Source organism: Falco rusticolus, chromosome 2 (assembly GCF_015220075.1).
Source record: "Falco rusticolus isolate bFalRus1 chromosome 2, bFalRus1.pri, whole genome shotgun sequence".
Lineage (NCBI taxonomy): Eukaryota > Metazoa > Chordata > Aves > Falconiformes > Falconidae > Falco > Falco rusticolus.
In genome coordinates, this window is record NC_051188.1 from 5,576,800 (window position 1) to 5,600,142 (window position 23,343).

Here is a 23,343-nt window from a genome sequence, read left to right on the forward strand (position 1 = left end):
ATCTGTACCCAAAATATTTGTCTGCTCAACTCCAGGAATGACTGAACACAGACTAAAATATTGGATAGTAGTGTGTATCAAAAGAGACTGAAAACTATTGGAAAAAGTCAGAATAATTTGTGAAGAGAAGAAAAGATTTTGGGTGTGAAAAAATGTGCTTTTCCAGTGCATTGATTGTGTCTTTTTTTTTTTTTTTTCCTGTCTGTATATTTCTGTTTGCACTGTATGCAGAGTAAGTGGTCAAATATTTACCAAAAATGAATGTTAAAATTGTACGTGGAACCGTAGTGATAAACACTCACGCCAGTGTCTTTGTAGTTGAATAGACTGTGCCTTTTTGCTTTCAACCATGAAGGCAAAACCCTGTGATTGATTTAATAAATCTTTTCTAGGCATCTAGCTGGAGTTTAACACAGGATATTTGAGGCTTGCCTTTGTATATAGAGAGGAAAAACCTGTTAACTATATGTGAAAAAATATGTGAGTGAAGTCACCTATTGGAGGAAACTATTATATGAAGGGAAAGAGAAAGCAATTGTCAGATAAAGTAGTTATTGAGACTTCCTAAAGAATGTTTTTTTTCAGCCTGACCAAAGAAGATCATAACTGAACTGTGTACAGCTGAGACATAATGAAATGTTTTTTGTTAGATATCCAAAACTTATACAAACTTATTTAATATTTTATAGTCCCAGTATGCCGTTTCATGAGATCAGACTGACTGCCTTTGACAGTATCAAGCATACTGCAAGAACAAACACAGAGGAAAGAAAAAACGCACTAAAGAAACCACAAAAGGTTCTGGAAGTATAAATAGTGTAGCTTTTCTATTAATTGATTTTGCTTGAACACATAGAAAAGAAAACAAATATTTAAATTAAGATGTCAACCAAAGTTAATTATGTTTCAAAGGAGGACAGTACATGATCTTAGCTAAGATTGAAATAAATTTGTATATCATCTAAATCAGTTTATTGTTTGATAACAGGAGTGAAACACACTAAAAATAATAAGGATTCCCTACTGTATTCTAACAGAACTTCAAACCATGTAATTCGAAATGAAATAGTAACTTATTTTTCAGTAACATGAAATTACATAGATCTAGACAAGTTTCTTGCATTATCCTATTGGCTAGACTTTGGGAAGAATTTTCCAGGGCACACTGATGAACTCTGATTCAGGTGTGATTAAAACTCAGTTTGCTTCTGTGGAATCATGGATTCTGCAAGAAGTTTAAAAAAATCATTTCTTATACACATATATAAAAAAGACATTCTGATGGGAAAATAACAGAAACCATGATGTGTGGCTTCTTCTGCTTTAAGAAAGAAGAACATTAGTATTCTACTAATAGATAAAATGTCACCATAAAGTTCACCTTTCTTCATAATACTGTAATTAGTATTTCATATACTATAATTTTACTCTTGATGAGATAAGCACTTTCTGAGGAAATTTCAATATCTATATTGCTAGTGGTGGCACAAAAGCAATTTAAAATGACAAATTTTAATACCTAATGGAGGTCCAAACCTTTTGATATAGTGGCATGAATATCAAATATTTTAGGTACCTTCAAGGTTTTAGTGACTTTATAGCACTGCAAACAGGCCATGCTCAACCCCTCCTGATTTTCCTCTGTTTTCCTTATTACCTTTTGTCAAATTCATCCTTCTGCGTGGCTCAGCTTTGCAGAAAAAGTATTTTGTCTGCCCTAGTCTGAAAGACTGAGTGTCAGTTTTGTTCTGATCTAAAGAAATCTGAGAACATCACTGAGAGATACCTTTCATCAGCAGGTGTCAATTGAGCAGAAAGAAAATGCTACAGAAAACCTTTGAAAATCTGGGGTGCATATTTGTGTAAGAAGTTGCAGCCAAAGATAATATGACATGTTTCCTCTTATCTTGTTAACGTGCAGGGACTTGTGTTTGTAATTCCCAGACACGCTAATTCTGTTCCTAAGTGCCAGTTTATAACCACTGAACCATATCCCAAAGCATTTTTAAGGGACTTGGTTTACTTTGGTACTTTGCAAGGCTTGATTAAGTTACTATAAATTGCTTTCTTTAAAAAAAAAAAAAAAAAAGAAAGAAAAAAAGGAGAAAGAGAGACAGAGAACTACACAAATATTTTCTTTAAAACATATTGGAGATCAGAAAAGTATTATTACTTCACCTTTGAAAAATTCCCTTAAGGCAGTGAGAAGCTATGCAAACTTCATGGAACTGGGTTCTATTATGGATCAACCCATACTCACCAAAAGGGAAAAAATATCTGCAAATATTTCAATTAAATCTGGTTTAGCTTAGCCTGAGACAAGCTTCTGGGTTTTATGTCCAAACCAGGTGGAGCTGGATGCTTTTTGACTGAGACTATGATGAGGTTTATCATTGGTTCAAAGCCAAAATTCAAAGTTAGCAGGTGTTCACCTACATGACCCAAAGGCAAAATACATTCTTGCTTTGTCACAATGAAGATAAATTCCAAAATTTTGCAGTGCTGCAGTGGTAAATCTCAGATCTTTTCTCTTGTGAAACACAAAACAGAGACAGAAACAAAACTGGCACTTTTCTGCTGGCTAGGCGTATCAGCTCTGTTTTTCAATGGAAAATGTGATCTTTGGCCCCTAATTCACTCCAGCAGCAGCTTCCACCCTCATTGAGGGGTGCTGGGTGACAAAGGGCTTCTCTAAGGGGGTGCAATGGGGATAACTCTCCCATGCTTTGCTCTGAAAACAGGGCTCCATTCCCACCACTGCAGAACAAACTCATTTATTTTCCATGTGAGCCTTTGCAGGGGTCCATGTGGCCAGCAGTGGGGAGTGCAAGGGCAATGCCTTAGGGACAGGGTGTGATAATCCATGATATTGGGCAAATCTGGGTTGTACGAGGGTAAAGGGAGTGCTACAGTGCTGACAGATCCCCAAAACTTTGTGCCAAAAATCTTCTTGCTACTGTAGCCAAGAGGAAGTTCTTCAGCTGGCTTCAGTGAAACCAGCATGTGCTACGTTACTCAGTTCACCAAAATATTTCATAGTAAAGATAATGTGGAGATGTAATGTTTCCTGCCACAACTTCTAAAACTCAGATAAGGTTCTATGAAACTTCAACAACTTCAGTGACAAGTTGCACTGACCTAAACTTCTTAAATGTCTCCTTTTTTAAAAAAGAGAAATTACATATGACAAGTTAATGAAACTGGTATCAAGGACCATTAAAAATGCTCCTCTACAGATACAACTAATTTAAAAGTCAGCAGTGTAACTGGCAAAAAACAAAATGGAGACACATTTTCTTTTTACATATCAAACATCCCTGGTACTGTGTGTCCTTGCAGCTACTTTAGAAAACGGCTTCAAGCCCAGAGCAGGAAATTAGTCATTGCACTTGGCTACAACTGGTCCACACATTTTGCCAAAAATATTATTGAAAAAAAAAAAGGTATTTAAATTCTTTGGAATTCCTGAAATGCTTTATGAATAGATACAGATGATAAAACACTAGCCATTTCTTATTTAATACTTATTTAACTCTGGAATTGAAAATAAAGACAAGTTGTAATTATTTTAAAAGGAAGAAAACAATTTTTTTTAAAATGTCCAAAATAGTCTCAAACCCCACAATGTGTATGGTCAGTCAGATATGAAATTACTGAGGTATTCTTCATTTGTCAAAATGAACAACTGACCATTAGCCAAACCTCAGTGATGAACATTGTAACAGGATTCCCAGAAACAATTTCTTAACAAATGGGGAAAAAAAAATAGTTGCACCCAAAGCTCTTATATGACCAGCTGCGCCACAGACATCTATGGAAAAAGGTTGTGCTATTAAGAAATGTTAGCGCACATTTATTAAACCCTAATGCAGACAAAGCATTTCTATTCCCCTTAGGAGAATCAGAACTTTTCCAGAAGTCAGAAAATATTAATCTGTCCAAATAAAAATGTTCCATAAGAATGTGTCTACGTCTGCATGAGTAGCTTTGCTCTGAGTTTAATTCCCCTAACTGCCTAAACGCTCCAGCAATCACCTGTAAAAACCCATTGCAGGGTAAACTCGAGTTACGTTGGTTCACTCCGTGTCTGAAGTGCACCAGCAGGGTCCCACACTGGCAGGAAATGCTATTAAAGAGCATTTTTCCTGGGTTGCCAATCGGAGACGTGCTTGGAAAGATGGGAGCATGGGGAGGAATTGCTATTTAACAACCATTTCATTGTTTTCACCTGTTAGTAGTAGATCGGCAGAGTTCGACATCAGAAGGGGATCAGAAGGCGCTATGTAAAAGCTTTCGGACTCCCTGCCTGGGGAAACAGAAAAAGCCATTGCTGATCCATCTCTAAAAGGCGGGTGGAGTGAAAGTGCTTTTAAACAGGGTAGTTGCTCAGCAACTAAATCCGTGCTCTACACCAATAATTCAGACTAATATAAGAAAGTGTCAAGTGTAAAATACTTTCCACATTTTTTGCTCTCTTCTGTATTTTAAAATCATTGGATAGAATCAGTGTTTGAAATTTATTGAGTTATATAGGTATATATAGCAGTACGGATGTATACTGGGATACACAGTGGTAGGTGTGGAGGGGTCAGTTAGGTCTAGTACATTAACTGTTGCCTGCACAGCTTAATGCATGCTAAATAGCCAGGATTAGGCGTAGATTTGGACTTTTTCATTGTGCACCGATCATGATCGTGCAGAGTCACGTGCATTAAAATCCTAGCACTGACAGCTTGCGTGCTGGCCCTGGTAGGGCAGCATGTGATCCAGGACTTGGGGCTTTAGGGATCATTGATTAACAAAACAGAAAATGTCTTACTTATGGGACTGCTTCAGCATTTTGGAAGCCTTGACATTGTCTAGGCAAGTCTAGTTTTAAATTGTTTACCAGTGGATTCAGCCATGCACTGCTTGCCAGTTGCCTGCTTGAAAAAATGTTCTTCCTTAATTATACAACAGCTCCACGTATATACCATATTATGCTGGCTGTATTTTATAGAGTTACATGAAGCAAAACAGTCCCTTCAGTGTGCACGTAATTGTCTGGGACTATATGTCATTCGTTTTTCATGTTAACAGTAAAGGTGGTATAAAACGGCAGCATAACTAGACAGAAAAGGATTGTACCTTTTCACAGCCATGAAAAGACTCTGTAAGAAGATCTCATTAAACACCTTTGAAATAGTAAGGCTGATGGGCTGGATTACATAGAGCGCTTCTGGGTGACTTCTTGGAGATTTCTGGGAATTCCAGAAAAGCAGAAATGCAGAAAGCACGAGAGATCATGCCTTCAGGACTGTGAGCAGTTCCAGAGGGAGAAGAGGTTGAGTGAAGGAGGAACACCAAAATCCCAGCCCAACCCAGCCTGTACACCTCTCACTACAGCCTTGATATGGAAAGGATATATGTATAAAATGTTCCTAACCACAGTCCTATTCAAAGCAAACACTCACCTTTCTTTGTCTTCAGTACATCGAAACTCAAGGGAAGAAATAATTGCAAGGACTGAGTCCCCTTGTCGAGCTTAGGAGAAATTGCAAACACATAGCCCAGCTCTGAGATACTACTGAGCTACTCTCAGCCTGAAGTCACGAAAACACAGAAGTCCAGGAAGAATAAAACTTCAACTTCACAATGAAAAGTCGTTTTTAATTGTTAATTCATTGGTTTGTTTGTTTTTTTTTTTAACTGATGTAAGCCCACCTATAATCATGACCGTACTATAGATGCCTACATGTAAGTACATGCCATATAGAAGCATGTGGCATGCCAAGTACACAAAAATAGCATCCTATTACCACTATAAAACCACACCTCCCCTGCTTTGTGTGAATATTGTCTGTGTATAGGACGTGCATAAACTTGCACTGTTACTTTTACATTAAAAAAATCCCCAAAACATAAGCTGACAAAAAGAAAAATAAATTACAAAGACATAATTTTAGTAACTTCTTGACAAGCACTTAACGTCTCCCAGTCAAGCAAGAACAGAAAATATGTTAGTTGCTTTTTAAACTATTATTCCAATAAAAAGTAATTATAGTGATTAATTGCATAATGATTACTGTAATCACAGACTATTCTTAGTTGATTAAAAGACAGAAGCAGCTCACAGAAAGCTTTCCACTAAAACTATCTGTGTTTATTTTATTTGCCCTTTGTTAATTTTATTATCAGAACCCATGAACAGCGATATTTCAAAGACAACCTTACCAGTTGCTTTGAAACTAAGCCACTGTCCATTGATAAAAACTCCCTTTAATAGATCGACAGATGTGTTAAGAGTGATTATGGAGGCAAGACATTCTTTGACCTTAACCATTGATGCGTTTTTTTGTTGCTATTACATTTTTCCTGCTTTTTATTTGAGTACTTCTGTCTCACTAAAGATTTTGAAAGAATTTGCATGTATTTTTATATACATAGAATCTTTTAACATAATACGTGCATCGAGAAGGTGTATGAACTCTGTGAAGAGAAGATAGCGAGGTGACAGATAGGGGATTTTATTTTAGGGAGGTGGAAATCTTGGATGTTGGGGGAAATTTCACATTTCTATCAGCTTGTATGGAGTTGTCATAAGTGATACCATTTAAAAGTCTGCTCTGTCATGTTGTTCTTCCTCACAGTCCATTGGGACACTGGCTTTTGTTAATTTGGTATTAATGAGATCAAATACTACTATGACAGTCAGCATCACAAAACCCTAAATAGAGAGTCTGTGATGGATAGAGATCTCAAAATATTATCTACTTTTGACTTCTATTGGGAAATTGGAAGAAGAAAGCAGCTATTAGGCAAGGGAGTCACTTCAGTTAAAACTTGTCAACTGGAAGAAGCCTTTATAGATACCTAAGTCACATCCATGAGCTTGAAGTTGCTGCATTCCTATGTTGCTCGTACCTGAGATTTTTTTAAGCATGGAAGTAAAGAATGGTTATGTGTTCCAAGGATACGGTAAAAGAGGCCCATGATGCCTAGAAGGGAGTCAGCTCATTCCTCAATGCTGTTCAGCAGCCTGACCGTGACTCGGTGAAAGCCCTGCTGAGCTGAGGGTGCTGCTCGGATGCAGTATCAGCAACACAGCAAGATCCCCTGTGAAACTGTCTGGAGATGTTCCCCTGAGATCATACAAGTCTGTAACAACCCTGAAGTGAACTCGGCCCTCCTAAGTCTCATCCCAACCCTTCAACCAACAGTGTCAGATATCCTCTCCGTGATGATGCAGTTCAAGACAATCTACCAGACTTTTGCCAACTTTTGGTATGCTGACTACAGACAAGAATGCTAAAGTCTGTTCAGATAAATGCCAGTGCACAGGATAGCTATTACAAAGGGAAAACACTTTCTTCTGTATAATTCCTCCACCTGGTGGCCAGGTCAGGGATTTGGCTAGCCCAGGTACTGGACACAAGGCAGACCAGTACCCAGCTCAGTCGTACCTGCCCTTCTCCCTTAAGGTGTTATTTGCAATTAGGCTGGGCAACCAGGTAAAGCTCAAAAGGTTATTACCCACCTGGGGGCCAGACTTGTTGGTTTCTGGAAGTGGACAGGTAGCCCCCATTTGGCCAGGCACGTGCTTTACTGATAAAAAAATATTATCATTTTCCAGAAATGCATTATCTTTTGTTTTCCATCCTCACCCCTGAAAATAATGATTTTCTTCAAAATTGAAACCATTTGCAAAAAGGGACTGCTTGTGAAAAATACCACATTTCAATTTAAAAGAAAATATATTGTGGCTTGTAATTGTCAAAATATCCTGTTTTGACATTTGAAAATGAAAATAAAAGAAACTTTGAAAGGTCACTATCAAAACAAAATGTTTACAAATTTTTAAGTGAATTCTTAACTCGATTTCTTCCAAAGGGTTCTTTCTTATTGTTTTTTTTTCTTTTTGTTGTTTTTTTTTTTTTTCTTCCCTCTCCTCCTCATTTCCCAGATATTCAATATTGGAACATCTGTACGGCAGAGACATATTTAGACATCCTGTAGACTTCAAATGTACCAGGATGTAAAACTGCTTTCGTAAACTGATGAGAGCAAAGAGCTTCTTTACGTCCAACATCTCTAAATCCTGAAAGTACTTGCAAAACGGAAGACCTGCTTCCCACCTGGCACTCGTGTGTATATTCCATCACGCTATTTTATGGCCCTCTTGAGTTAAAAGACATGCAATTATCACAACTGCTTGTTATTATAAATTCATACACGCATTAGAGGTACATTTCTCTCTGTCTCACTCTTTTTTCCTTCAGCTGTAGCTGTTCAGTTTGTTCTCTGTTACTTACGATTCCTCTAAATATATCCTTTGCAGCAAGGATATATTGAACCTGTCAAGTTTATTTAAAGAAAAGTTAAACCGGGGAAAAGTCAGGAGTATGTTGCCTGGCCAGGGATAGCAAGGTATTCAAGACAAGGCCTTGCTCCACTTAGCAGACTACAAATCCTCCAGATGTCGAGGGAAGCACAGAAAAGCAGATGATAAATAGCAAGTGAGAAACTGTACATTGATAAATGAGACTGCAAAGAAAGAATACATCTCCAGCAAATCCTTCATTGTTGCCTGCAACTGTTGAATTACAGAGTGCTATTTATATAATTAAACCTGCCAGTAATCAGTCAACAGGAGGCATGGTCCTACATTTATATGACTCCATAAAGGGAAATTGCAACAGGGAGTGGGGAAAATGATCAGGTTGTTCCCATCCCCAGCAGGTGCACATGTTCCTTGTCAACTGTCGACTGTGTGTCCTTTAGGGAAGGGACAGGATTGATAAACCCTGAGATGAGAACAATCAAGAGGAAGGTGTTTTAAGGACTCTAGTCCCAGCTGCCTGTTGTCATATAAAATGCTATTGAAGAAATGAGTCAAAGACTTTCCTTCCTCCATCATTATAGGATACCTGTTATTACTTGGTGTGTGGTCTGCTGAAGGAGGTGTTCATGTCACAGATGGGCTAAAGACAGGCTGCAAGGATTGGGTTGCCTTTCAGCATCTTTCAGTGAGCCTTCTCTATTAATTCAGTCCCCAGACACAATCACATTTGAGCGTTTAAGAGGAAGAGGCAGTAAGCAGAGAGGTGTACCATGAATTAAAGAAAACCAGTCTCTTGCTTGGAATTTGAGTAATTTTTTTTTATTATTTTTTTTTTTTTTTTTGAGGACATCTGTTATTTGGAGCCAAGATCTTAGAGGAACCAGAGATTAAGGCTTTGGACTGCATGAACACTCTAAATGGCCCAAAAGTCCAATCTGAACACAAATTAGTAACTTCAGTTTCTTATCCAGATAGAAATCTGATCTCAGCTCCCTTCACTTAAACTTAGTTAGAGTATAACTCTTTCATTGATGAATGTGATTTTTGACCAATAGATCAATGCAATCCCTGAAATAGGCAAATCACAGAGTAACAGAGGTAATTTGTATTGGTGTATCTTATATTCTTTATAAGGGAACGAGCCATTTTGGTACAGGCACTTTTATGCCCATAGAACCATGTCCTCACTTGTGTGACTGAAGGGCTTTGGCTATAGGGGATAGTTAAAGCATTTCAGTCAGATTACATAGATGACTTTATTCTACTGTTTATAGATCTCTCTGCAAACAGCCACTCCATACTGAATGCACCCAACATAGAGGCTCCTGGACCTTGCTAATAACTGTATGGGGACTACACGAGAAACTCAGGTGCTATTGGACCAAGCCAAAAATATTAATGACCATGAAACCACCCAACCCAAGTGTGTGGGAAGATTTCAATGAGCTCCATTGCTACTGCTGAACGGCTGGATAAGAATTAAAAAGGAACAAAAAATAGACATCTCTTTCCATCTGCACATATTCACAAGTCATACCGATATTTGTGCAGATGTATGAGACATGCTTCATAATATGATTCCTTGAGGTCCTAAAAATTGAATGATATGGTTCCTTGTTTGTAATCCAGCCACAGAAAGAATCTCAACTTGCCATACATAACATGCTTTGGTTCTTTTATAACACAATTTTTAATACCTTCAGGAAGTTTAAACTCACACATAATATGCAAATTACAGGTACTCTGAAATATCACATTGATTTACATTTTAATTGTTAGATTACTGATGGTAGTGGAAGTTGCATGTCCACAAGTACTTATTCTTATTAGGTAGGAACTCTGCAAAATAGGCTGACATTGCCTTGCTTTTGCAGCAGTTATTACAATGTGAATGGAAGAATCATAACACCCCAGCCATATTGTATGATATTGAAAAGCTTTCTGGAAATAGTGTTATTTCTCAGAGGTTTATTGTTAGGAAAAAAAACCCACAAAATAAATAAATAATAAAATCCCAAAACTCAGGAAGCACCTCATCTATTCATGACATCATGACTACAACTGTAAATACAATAGTAAATATTAAAATACTAGTGATACGGTTCATGTCATGAAAACTACCCATGCTTAGTAGCAGCAGAGTTATGGAAAACAGTGATGGGGAAAAAATTACATCTAATCTAGGTCTAACTGGTTCTGACAGTTCTGCCTACATTAATCTTGGATAAAATGATTCATGGAATGGAATTTTTTTTTTTGCTTTCTTTCTCTCTTTGCTCTTTCTTCCACCATTTTTCTCCCCTTCCTTTCCCTCAGTGAATGTAAGATAACATTACAGATGGACCAAAACCAGGCAATATATCTAGTATCCATTCTGGGTGTGGAATCTCCCTCAAGAAATAAGTGAAAAATGAGATCAGAAGAAACAGCAAAAATACACATTTGACTTATGAAATTGCTATCAAAGATCAGGGGAAAAGATTTTTAATTTTGCATCAGCAGTACGCATACTCAAGATAAAGTAAAAGTAAAGATACAATATTTCAGAATTTCTTATTTTAATTTGATAAATTTGAAAGTAAATTTTATATTTCTTGTACATAAAACTCAATAGAAGGCTTTTATTGTGTTCACCTGATATTTGTATTCACAATATTTCTATTTGATGGTCTGGTAGAAATGAACAAAGCTTAGATGTCTTGAATGTGATGATGACTTCTGAACCACTCTGAATGATGACTCAAAGAATAAGTCGTTTGCATGGTTAACCATTTCCTTTGAATTCTGCATGTCTCGAAGATTCATAGTTAACATTTGTAGGTAAGATGAAGATGTTATTTTCATGAAATCATGGAACAGAATCATTTAGGTTGGAAAAGACCTTTAAGATTATCAAGTCCAACCATTAACCCAGCACTGCCAAGCCCACCACTAAACCATATACCCTAAGCACCATGTCCACAAGTCTTTTAAATACGTCCAGGGATGGTGACGCAACTTAGCAGTCTGTTCTGATGTTTGACAACCCTTTTGGGGAAAAAAGTTTTACTAATATCCAGTCTAAAACTCCCCTTGTGCAAAAGTGAGGCTGTTTCTTCTCATCCTATGGCTTGTCACTAGGGAAAAGAGAACGACCCGACCTGCCTATAACCTCCTGCCAGGCAGCTGTAGGGAGCCAGAAGGTCCCCCCTGAGCCCCCTTTTCCCCAGGCTGAGCCCCCCCAGCTCCCCCTGCCCCCCCGAGCTGTGCCGCAGCCCCTTCCCCAGCCCCTGCCCGGCTCTGGACACGCTCCAGCCCCTCCGGGTCTGTCTGGGGGTGAGGGGCCCAACGCTGAGCCCAGGGCTCGAGGGGCGGCCGCACCAGGGCCCGGCACAGGGGGACGGGCACTGCCTGGCCCTGCTGGCCACGCTGCTGCTGACACCGGCCAGGGCGCTGCTGGCCGCCGTGGCCACCTGGGCACACGGGGGGCTCATGCCCAGCCGGCTGCCGACCAGCCCCCCCAGGCCCTTCCCCGCCGGGCAGTTCCCAGCCCCCTGCCCCCAGCCCGCAGCGCTGTGGGGGGCTGGTGTGACCCACGGGCAGGGCCCGGCACTCAGCCCTCTTGGGCCTCATACAACTGGCCTCGGCCCCTCGGCCCGGCCTGCCCAGATCCCCTGCAGAGCCCCCTGCCCCCCAGCAGGTCACACTGCCCCCAGCTCGTGTCCTCTGCAAACCCACTGCGGGTGCGCTCCAGCCCCTCGTCCAGGTCCCTGATGAAGACATCAAACAGGACTGGCCCCAGCGCTGGTCCCTGGGGACACCACCTGTGCCCGGCGCCAGCGGGATGTGACTCCATTCCCCACCACGCTCTGGGCCCGGCCACCCAGCCAGCTTGTTACCCAGCGCAGAGCACACCCGTCCCAGCCCTGGGCACCAGTTCCTCCCGGAGATGCTCTGGGAAACGGTGTCAAGGGCTTTGCTGAGGTCCGGGTAGACACCATCCACAGCCTTTCCCGCATCCACTAAAGGGGTCATTGGCTGTCAAAGGAGATCAAGTTAATCAAGGAAAAAAAAAAAAAAATCCTTTCAAATCAGACAGCTCCAGCACTACTTTACGTTGCTGTTTTTTTGAAGTTTTGGAGCACCTCCACAACCACAATGCCCTGTGATGGCCATCCCCTCCTACATATCACACGAACACAATTAACAACAAAGATTCAGTTTTCTGCATCTATTTCAGGTTCAAAAAGGAGCCATGTCTTTGAAAAGTAATTTCTCCCTCCCTGTGCCTCCACCTTCAAGATAATACCAGTTATTCTAATAGATGACACACAATTTCTCACAGGAAGCCTTGTCTCATAGTCTTAGAACATCAGAAAGACAAGAACACTACTAATAGATGTATTTACCATCAGTATTGGTAACTCACATTGCTAATAGGGTAACTCACATTTCTAACAGGTCACTTGTGTCAATGCACTTATGCCTTCCTGCGACACACACTGCTTCAGGGATTCCTGCTATTAAAGTGCGATGAAGCCGCTATGGAAGTTTTCTTCTTGTTTTATTTTAGGTGTCTAAAAGTTAGCTATGCTGTCTACACCATCTAAACAGTTTCTCTCTCTGTTCAGTGAAGAAGGTTGCTCATCCCATCAAAAAACAGGCAACTAAGAGGAGGTTCAATGTATGTTGCTGAGGAGCTCAGACTAAATGCCTCATTTCTGACAGCTATTGTTGGGCGTAACAAATTCCCTCTTCTTGTTAATATTTACTTTGTACTTCACCGACACAGATACATACAAGGGATCTCTACCAACTATGAATACTTTAGAGACAAATTAACTATGAAGTAAATAAATGTGTGTTTCTACTCTCTCATTACGTGTGGGTTTGGGTTTTTTTCATTAATTAAAAAATATCTATAATTAGAAAGTATAAATCCTTAACCAGGTAAACTATAATCACACACTAGCAACTCCTGTCAGACTTCTGTAACTCGGGTAATAAGGCTTAGATGTTATATACATTTTTATGGGATTCATTTTCGACCAGGATCATACCTGTAAAGAAAACCCTGACTTTACTCATGGCTTGAATAAAGCTCCTGCTCAGAAAAGGAAAGCAACTTCCCCAGTTTATGATGTAGAACAGGGTTTCCCTGGGATATTTGTGCTCTGAATATGTAACACTAGCCTATATATTTTCATTTCTTGATGAATTAGCAATGGACTTTGCTGAGGGTTTTCTGCTGTACTGTAACATCGGCATTTTCTCTGCTGGGTGGTTGGGTTTGGGGTGTTTTTTTTCCTTTCTTTGGGAGAGTGGGTTCCCCATAGGATATGATCCTCAACAGCTAGTGTGAATAATTGAGAAAAGAAAGGAAAAGACATCTTCCCACAGAACTTGCAAGAATGCGGGGTTGTTGGTTTTTTTTTAAATGCCCATGTGCTTCACACAGTCTGCTATTTATTTTTCCCATAGATAGTGGTAATTCATTACAAATATATGTGATGATAAGAGAAATTAGTTGGAATAGAAGAGGCCTCTCATAGCCACTCCTGCCTCTCACTGCATTTGTTTGTGTTTATGTAAGCAAAAAAATGGCATGCATTATCTTTTTATAAGCCTTGCGATTTATTGTGTTTTGTTGTCAGACCTTTGGGAATGCATTCTATAAACTTTATTGAGACAAGATATCTAGAGGCGTTTGCATATTTGTGAGCTCAGCACAATATTACTTTTTAATGCACTTTTGACTTTGCATGGAGAAAATGGAGTAAGAAAATGTAAAACAGCAATATTTCAGGTGGCTTTGGTTTTATTACCTGCTTTTTGTTTCCCTAGGTTAAAAACAAATAAAACCTCAATCATTTAAATTTTATAAACACTGAGATCTAGTAGTTTAACTTCTGACTATTTCTGTAGCTAAAAACTCGGATTACTAATCAAGGCCTCCATTCAAAAAGCTGTCAATGATACTGCTAGCTCAAGTACATATTTAAGTATGAAGTTATACTGTCATGTTTCTTGAGCTGGGCTTTATGACATGCCTGTTATCAATAAAAAACTTGCATAGCTTTTGTGGTGGTTTTAATTTTCTGTGTTCTACTTGATATTTACCGAAATTGCCATGAGCACATCTGCAGTACTGTGCTTAGTTGTGCACAGGTGATCACATACTGAAGCAAGTCTAGCAGTAGACTATGAAGACAGTATAGGGCTGGAGCATGTGTGATGTACAAGCAAGCAGAAGCTGAAAGATTTGGTTTTGGACAGCCTTAAAAGACAATGTGAAGGGAGATCTCACTATGGCCTTCAGCTATCTAATGGGAGGGTTTAGAGAAGAGGTAGCCAGGACCTTGTCAGAAGTATGCAGAAGAAGAAGAAGAAGATGCATTGGAAAACGTGAATGGATAAAGGCAAAATCTTTTCACTGAGAGGGTAGACAGACACTGGAAAAGGTGCCCGAAGAAGCTGTTGTCTCTCAATCCCTGGGAATAAGGTCTTTAGCTAGCTGATCTAGTTGACTAGTTGACCCTGACCTGATCAGAAGGTTGGACTACATGACCTCCAAGGGACCTCAAAGGGAACTTGTAACCAGAATTACTCTTAGTCCAACTACATGTATTTCTATTGACTTTCAGCAGCATATTATTTACCCCTGCACTTTTGACTGTTTCAGCCTTAAATACTGGCTAGAAATTTTACAAAATCAATGTAAATTCATTTATTGATTACAGCAAGGTTGAGGTAATCTATCATACCCCTTTAATTATCGGAATGTTAAAAGTCTTTTTTAAAGTAGATCTTAAATTATCTGTACTCATTCTATTTTAGATACTTTATTTACATGAGTGGTTTATCACTGTCAGAAGAACAGGCCTGGACTGTCAGGTTTATATACTAAGTATAATTAAACATGTATTTGTTTTATTTCTATTCTTTGTGCTTCAGTCAGTGCTGACATCTTAGAACCCTCCAAGGATGTCAAGGGTTTAAATAACAGAAGAATTTGCCTTTTCTGGTTTCTTTCAAAGGACAACATTGGGAAATGATGGTGAGGTCAAAGTCCTACTGGCTGACATCTTTCTTTGTCTCTTTCCTGTCACCTCAGTTCTCTGCCATGATTAGTGCCTTTTTTTACCTGAACTGTCACTTAGTAAATTAGAACTTACGAGCAGTCTCAAAAAAGAAAAAAAAAAAAGGGGGGGTGGGGGTGGGGGTGGGAAGGCCGGGGGGGGGGGGGGGGCGGGTAGGGGTGGGGATGGGATGGAGTGACACACACCAGTTTAGGGAGTATTTACTGGAAGCATCCTTCCATCATACAGAAACACTTGTGATAGAATCTGGAGAATGAAAAGTTACAGCTATCATATCCATTCCTTCTAGAAAGATTTCTGACTTGTTTCTAGAAAGATTTCTGACTTGTTTCATTTTCTTCTTCTGATGAATCACTTGATGATGAAATAACATCTTTACTGACAACTTGGGTAACTGACAAAAAGCTTCCTCTGTTCTTCATGGTGTAGAGCTTCCTCTAAACAATTTCTAAAGAAGTAAAGGTTTTTTCTTTGTTTTCTATTCTGAAAGAGCATAACTGCTTTCCTGCTCCCTCCCTAGCAAAGAAGGGATGCATTTGGCTGCACTGACACCCTGTTTTTTTCTCAATTTGCCAGAAAGGTTGACTTAACAGATGGGCATTCCTGTAGTTGTGATATTGGACCATGTTGCGACACAAGCTGTACACCTGTTGTAAACTCGTTTCATTATGCACACGGTGGAACTTAAAAAAAAAAAAAAAAAAAAAAAGAAAAGAGCAGTTTATTTAGGCTCTTATTTAGCAGTGCACTAAATGCATACATCATCATTATTCAAGAAAACGTGCAAAGAACGTGCTGATGGATGTGCTTATATGTTATGTTGAATTATGGACTTAATGACAAAAGACAGGCAGTAGAGTTAAACAGCTCATATTTGGAGAACCATGTCCCTGTGGACCTCAAACATTAATGACAAAAATATTTATTGACATCATAGGGAGAAAAAAAAAAAAAAGAAAAAAAAGAGACAAAGATAAATTGATTTTGAGGAAACTGCAATATATGTTGTAACTTTGCAAATGATCATAATCCCTAAAAGAGTTCAAACTTTGCTTGGGATATTAAAACCCCTGGATTTTGTTGAGGGTAGAAACACATATAAGGGAAGCAATAATATGCTGGAGCTTGTTGCCAGAGGAGATTGTGGAGACACAGAGTATCAGGAGGTTCAAAAAGGATTAAAGAAATTAGGCAGACAAATTAGACAAGACAAATTAGATATTTAATGAGCAAAGTCAATACTATACTATTGAGTGACTGAGAAAACAAATGAAAAAGCCTCAGTCTAGAGGGATTTTGATGAACTGTAAGGTTGAGTGAGCAGAAATCTCATGGAGTTTGACAAGGAGAAGAGCAAAGTCCTGCACATGAGCAGAATAATTCCATTTATTACAGCTGGTAACTGACAGGCTAAATAGAAGTTCTGCTGAAAAGGACCTGAGCACAGTGGGTGGACAGCAGGTTTAGCAGGAGCCAGGAGCACTCCCACCAAGAATAAGGCACGGTCCATATTTGCATAGAGTAGGAGAAGCATGGCCAGAATACTGAGAGTTTGTATTATTCTCTTCACCAGTGCAGGTGAAGTTACACCTGGAGCTGTGTTCATTCTTCCACCCCACAAATTCAAGAAGCACGTGGAGAAAACAGAGGCAGCAAAGAGTAACTATTATGATTATGGGCCTGAAGCACACAAAGCACACAAAGTTCAAGGAGATGAGGGTGTTTAGTGTGACTAAGATAAGGGACAGAAGGAGCCTAATGACACCCTGGAATCACTTCAAAAGCAGTTACAAAGATTATGGAGTCCAATTCTTCTTAGTAGGGGCAGATGGTAAAACAAAGTGGAATGGACACAAGCTGTGGCTTGGGAGGTTCAGACTAAGTATTAGAAAGATCATTTTTCACTGAGAAGGTTGCACAACACAGGAACAGGAGGATGGGAGGCTGTGGAATCTCTGCCTCTGGAGGTTTTCCAGATGTTGTCAAACAGTCACTGCTAACTTGATCTAGCTTTAGCAACACTCATGTACTGAGCAGACGGTGGGCTAGATGACCTCCAGATGTCCCTTCCATCCAGTGTTTCTATCTTTCTATGAAATGGACAACAGGAAGGTTTAAACACATATGGAAGGGAATATGGAGGTATGTACCCTCTAACATTCCTAATACAGTAACAGTGGAATAAGTCATCTGCCTACAAGACTTAAACTTGTGCAACCCTCCCTGAACAGCCTTTTCTGTTTCCTCACAGAAAGAATAAGCGTTGGAAATATTGGTAGGGCATTTCTTGTGTTTTAAGAAACTGATTAAAAGACAGTGCCTCCCTCTCCCCAAAACTCCTCTCTTCCAAGCCCAATGCATACTCCTGGTCCACTATGTATACACCACCTGGTATTGCATGAAGATAGCCATTTGCAACATATTCATAGACCACTTTATAGATGGAAGAATCTTATTGACTCCGTTATATGTCTGTGTAAAACCATATTTTATGCCAAGGAAAGGATTTTTCTTTCCTACCCATACTACATAAATTTCTTTTTTATTTTGTTTTCCCTGGGGAACTAGTAGGAACAAACAAATAGGGAAGTGGAAATGGAATGATTGAAGGTGCTGCTATACTTCTACATATGATCAGAACCCAACATATCTGGAAGAAGCTATTGCTGCCTTAAAACTATTCTGCTAAGGTTCACTTTGTCCTCATAACATGTAAAGGAAAGTGAAACCCACAGTTATTTGCCCAAAGTAACATTTAGCTCAGTTCTAATGACATCACATAGGAAACAACATGATCATAGCATGGGCCTCTTCCTTGCCTACTGGTGTCTCCTCTTACAGTGTACCTATGCATTATATGTAGCAAAAAATCAGCTTGTTAGTGGAAAATAATAGCCTCTCAAGCAAAGCATGAAGAAAATACATTTTCAAAGGACCTTGAGGAAGTCAGGATAGGGAGACCTAATGAAATTCTCTATAATACAAACATACATACATACACACACACAGACCAACAAATACAACCATCTATATTATTTCAACTATCAGAGGCAGAAATCTCTGCAATGTGGTTTTTGCCTTCTCTCTACAGAGTCCAGAATAAGTATGAGCAGGACAAAGCTCATGGTTAAAGGTAATTGTTTTGTTTTGTTTGGTTTTTTTTGGTTTGTTTTTAGACAAAATAATACAGCTGGAAAATCAAGTCTTCAGGCTTACAAATGTTTTTCCACATTACAAATAATATCCACACTATCAAATGTGTGCCCTTCAGTTATCCCAGATGCAATCTACTAAAATAACTATAAAAGAATCTAAAGATTTTTGTTTTGACTCCAGAGATGGTGGCAGAAGTCTTGGAAAACTCAGGAGTCTTTGCAAATGATGGGTTTGCTGTATACCTTTCATTTCTAGTAGACATATCCCTCCTGTCCTCTCCTTCCGTCTCCTCTTGAAGTATTTTCATGGCCCCTTCTTGCTGATCTGGCAGTCCATGCAAGAACAGTGCATCAGTACAAAATGAAATGGAGCTTTATGTACTATTCACATGAAAAAAAAATGCTGTTCCTCAAGTAAGTCACCATTACAATGGGGGTTCAATACACTTATCAAGCAACACTAGCCCAGTGCTGTGAGTGTGCAGGTATAATGCTATTAGCATGATTGCCTAGGGAGTATAAATGCATTAACAACTAATAAGATTATTGACCTCATGTCACAAAAATGAAATAATTTCAATTTTGCAATTCTGCTCTAATTGTTGTAATTAAGAACTCTTTCCCTCCTTCCTTGACTTTCACAGAGAGTAGATGTATGTACTGAAGAGAGACATATACATAATTGCTTCACAAGGCTGGATGGATGCCAATAAGAATATAGCAAGCTGGCAATTGGTATGTACACTGTATTTTTGGGAGTATTTCATGCACAGCAAGTAGTTTACCAGGATCTTTTTTTAACACAAGAAAGCAAGTTTAAGAAGTTCCTTGCCTGCTTTGTCTGTGGTAATACCTCTGCTCTCATGGCAGTGCTTACTACCCTCCTCTGTTGCATGGACAAAAATAGCTGTGAATCGCACAAGGTAATATGGGCACGAGATAGGATTCGTGTAACTGAAAACATTATTTTCATATTTTCTTCTGTCTTTTTCATACTTTTTTCTTTCTTTTCAACTTCACTCATTTCAGTTTCACTTCCTAGACCTGTTTAAGAAGGTTTAAAAACATTATTGAAAAGAAAGAAATATGAAAATATAAAAATAATATTAAGGGTATGGCATAATAGTTGTAAAACATTAATAAATGCCTATTTGCCATGTTGGCTTACATGCCAGGAAAGGGCAAGGGAAGACTGAATGGGATAGAAAGAGACCCTTTTCCTCCATTTTGGAAATAATAGAATCATAGAATGATAACATTAGCCTATAGTACTCCTATATATAGCACTTTATTTGAGATATTCTTCAACCTCAATCACGGGATGTCTCATTTTATGATTACTGTCACCCACTGACTGTTTCCAGTGCCCAAGATACTTTTGAAGGCAGAAGTCAGCTATTCAGATGCAGAAGAGTATTACTGAAGAAACCTAGACACCTGCTATAGGGATGTGAGATATATATATATATAGGATATATAGGATATAGACATGTGACCAGCAGGTGGAGGGAGGTGATTCTCACCCTCTACTATATTCTTGTAAGACCCCACCTCGAGTATTGTGTTCAGCTCTGGGGACCCCAACATAACAAGGACCTGTTGCAGCTAATCCAGAAAAGGGCCAGGAAGATGCTCAGAGGGCTGGAGCACCTCTTCTGTGAGGACAGGCTGAGAGAGTTGGGGTTGTCCAGCCTGGAGAAGAGAAGGCTCTGGGGAGACCTTAGAGCAGCTGCCAGTGCCTAAAGGGGCCAGCAAGGAAGCTGGAGAGGGGCTTTTTACAAGGGCTGGTAGTGACAGGACAAGGGGGAACTGTTTTAAACTGAAAGAGGATGGGTTTAGGCTAGATATTGGGAAGAAACCCTTCCCTGTGAGGGTGACAAGGCGCTGGCCCAGGCTGCCCAGAGCAGCTGTGGGTGCCCCATCCCTGGCACGGCTCAAGGCCAGGCTGGACGGGGCTGGGAGCAGCCTGGGCTGGGGGGAGGGGGCCCTGCCCCTGGCAGGGGGGTGGTACTGGATGATCTTTAAGGTCCCTTCCAACCTAAACCATTCTGTGCTTCTATAACCCTATAAAATCTTGTCCAATTATAAATAACTAGATCGCTTTTCATGTTTTAATAAGGCAGAAGTAGATACACTTAAATCAGGGGGATGGCTGTGAGAGTAGAAATAAGAAGGGTGGGTTTCCTTCTTTTCTGAATCTCCTGCCCTCCTTTATTTTAATGGTCTTGTTCATGTGGGTCAGGTAACACACAGCCTGGTGGAGGCAGCACCTCTGCACAGGACCCCCCCATAACGTCAGTAAAGCCAATTCTGACACGCAATTTACCAGATCTCTATGGTCATGAATGGGGGATGATTTATTAAGTAACCCAGTCTGTTCCCTGCTACTCCGGGGCTCGTTCCAACAATGTTTCTGTGTGCCTAATGCATTAATACAGTTCACTGAAGTTTATTCATGAAAGAGAAAGCGGGATCAGCATTTTTTCCAAGTCAAGTGTATGAAAACCCCGGCATAACAGAATTCAGATTTGTATTTGGCAGGAACAGGACCCAGGAGGACTAATTCACCAACCTTTACAGCACACCTTTCCTTTAGCACAAGTGACAGCAATGAGATAGATACTTAATGCAACTCTTGCTTTATATCGGAAAATGGCAACATTTTTAACAATGCAAAAAGGGCCAATTTTCATCACAGCTGCATGTCCCAAACCAGTACATATGATACAATAAATAACAGTTTTGAAAGGTTTGAGAAATGGAGACTTCACTTTTGGAACAGGAAAGGTGGAACAAACAAACAAAACCCGATACTAAAATTAAGTATATTTTCTGGCTATGTGCTGACACAACACAGTTCTGCAGTAAAAGTTTACGGGTTGCTGTGTTTTGCATCCCTCGGTGTAAAAGGTGTCAAACAAAAAGCAAAAATCATAGACCTGAATGTTTATCCTCAAAATAGAGGATCTTGAGGGAATGCAACTGATGATTGGAAAGATTTTTTTAAATGTTTAAATTTAAAGGAGTTTTCTAAGAGTAGCAGAATGGAATAACTAAAATAAAATAAAAAGTCTCTCAGTTTGCGGAGTTGTTTTTAAAGCATGTAACATTTTCAGGATCTACTACACTGAAAATATAACTGTTAGAGGACAAAACCCTGGATTCATTATAAAATGAGCTGGTGAGAAACATCAGACAAGAACAAGTGGGAAAGACATTAAAAGCATAAAAAATAAATCCCTTTTTATCTCATTTCTTTGCTTCTAATACTTAATGAAAATTTTTTTCCTTCAGATTTGCAAACCAAAGGGATTTCAATAAATTCTGGATCAGTATTGTTTCAGGTGTGTGTTGTGAATAAATCTGAAGGTTAGGCTTAGGATACCCATAAGTACTGGTTTGTATTTCTAATTCTGGTTTTCATTTATTGGTAATAATGAAACAATCAAAATAATGACAGACTTATTCCATTACTAGCAATTTCTCAAGTGATATATTGCTTTACAAAGCATTTTAAGGTCATAAAGGGATGGAGAAAAAATTAAACTTGGGATTCTTTCTCCTTTTCTAATCTTCTTGAACGTTATTTTTTTTTAACCTTATGGGTGTTTGGAGAGTTGATACATCTGATTGTCAGCCCTCCTTGTTCACCAAGTGGAAGCAGCATTTTTATTGTCTCCAGAGCCTTCCCCTACACTTTCATATACAATGAAAATAATTATTTTTTCATGCCCTATGACATGTACCACTCTTTACACAACAGCCGTGTCATCTAACTTTGGTGTGCAAAGAATAGTATGACCACAATACAGAACCGTCTCTTGAGCAAGTAGGAAGATACCTGATACCAAAGTAAGGTCATTCACTGCAGAAAACAAGAAATTGCCACATTAGTAGTGTTACTTATTTTAAATAATGTACTGCCTAGAATGCCATTATTCACATTGATTATAACATTAATATATTGCTGTTAGGGACCAATCAGGAATACTTAACATAACACATAGCTTAAGTCAGACCAACACAAAGTACACAATTTTTCAAAAGGATGCAAATTAGAAAATAATTCTGGAAATCCAGAGATGGAAAACACCCATTGACTTCACAGTTGCTGAGTGTAATCCAGCTGAGCTTTTTCATTCTTGCTGGTAAGAACGTCACCCATTTATCAGCAGAAAACCCAAAAAAGTCACAGTGGAGGACAGCTGGAAGTGAGTTCTTGTCATTCTGGCCAGTAAGAATGAATGAACACGGGAGCTGATGAGTGTGGGAAGTTCAGGGAGTGGCCCCGAAGACATCACTTTGTCATCTTGTGTGGCATAGACCTTAGCTCAGTACACAGCCAGAACTCTGTGCTGGGGAATGTCCCGGGACACCTGAGCTAGGACAAGAGTGGTTGCCTTAAGACTTAAATTATTTTGTCACTTTCCCTTTTATTCTGTTTTTATTATTCTGCCCACCACCTCCAACAGGTTGTAAAGGACTCTGAGCAAGTAAGGGGGTCATCAAAAAGACAGAGAGATGTCTTGATTTTCTCAGGGTTGCGTATAGGAAGCTAAACTCCAGAAGAAACCCTGCATCCATCCTTTAGGCCAGCTGGCTGTGTGGCACTCAGTCGCTTGAACTGTCAAAACCATCACCAGTCCATAGTGTCCCTTAGTGACTTTTTGTGCAATGTGACAAGTATCTAATTTCCGGACAAAGAACTGGGAAATCTTTACGAAGAATCTAAACATAGAAAGTTGTTCTCTTTTTTTAATATTTTTTTTAAACAGGACTTTGGTTTTGT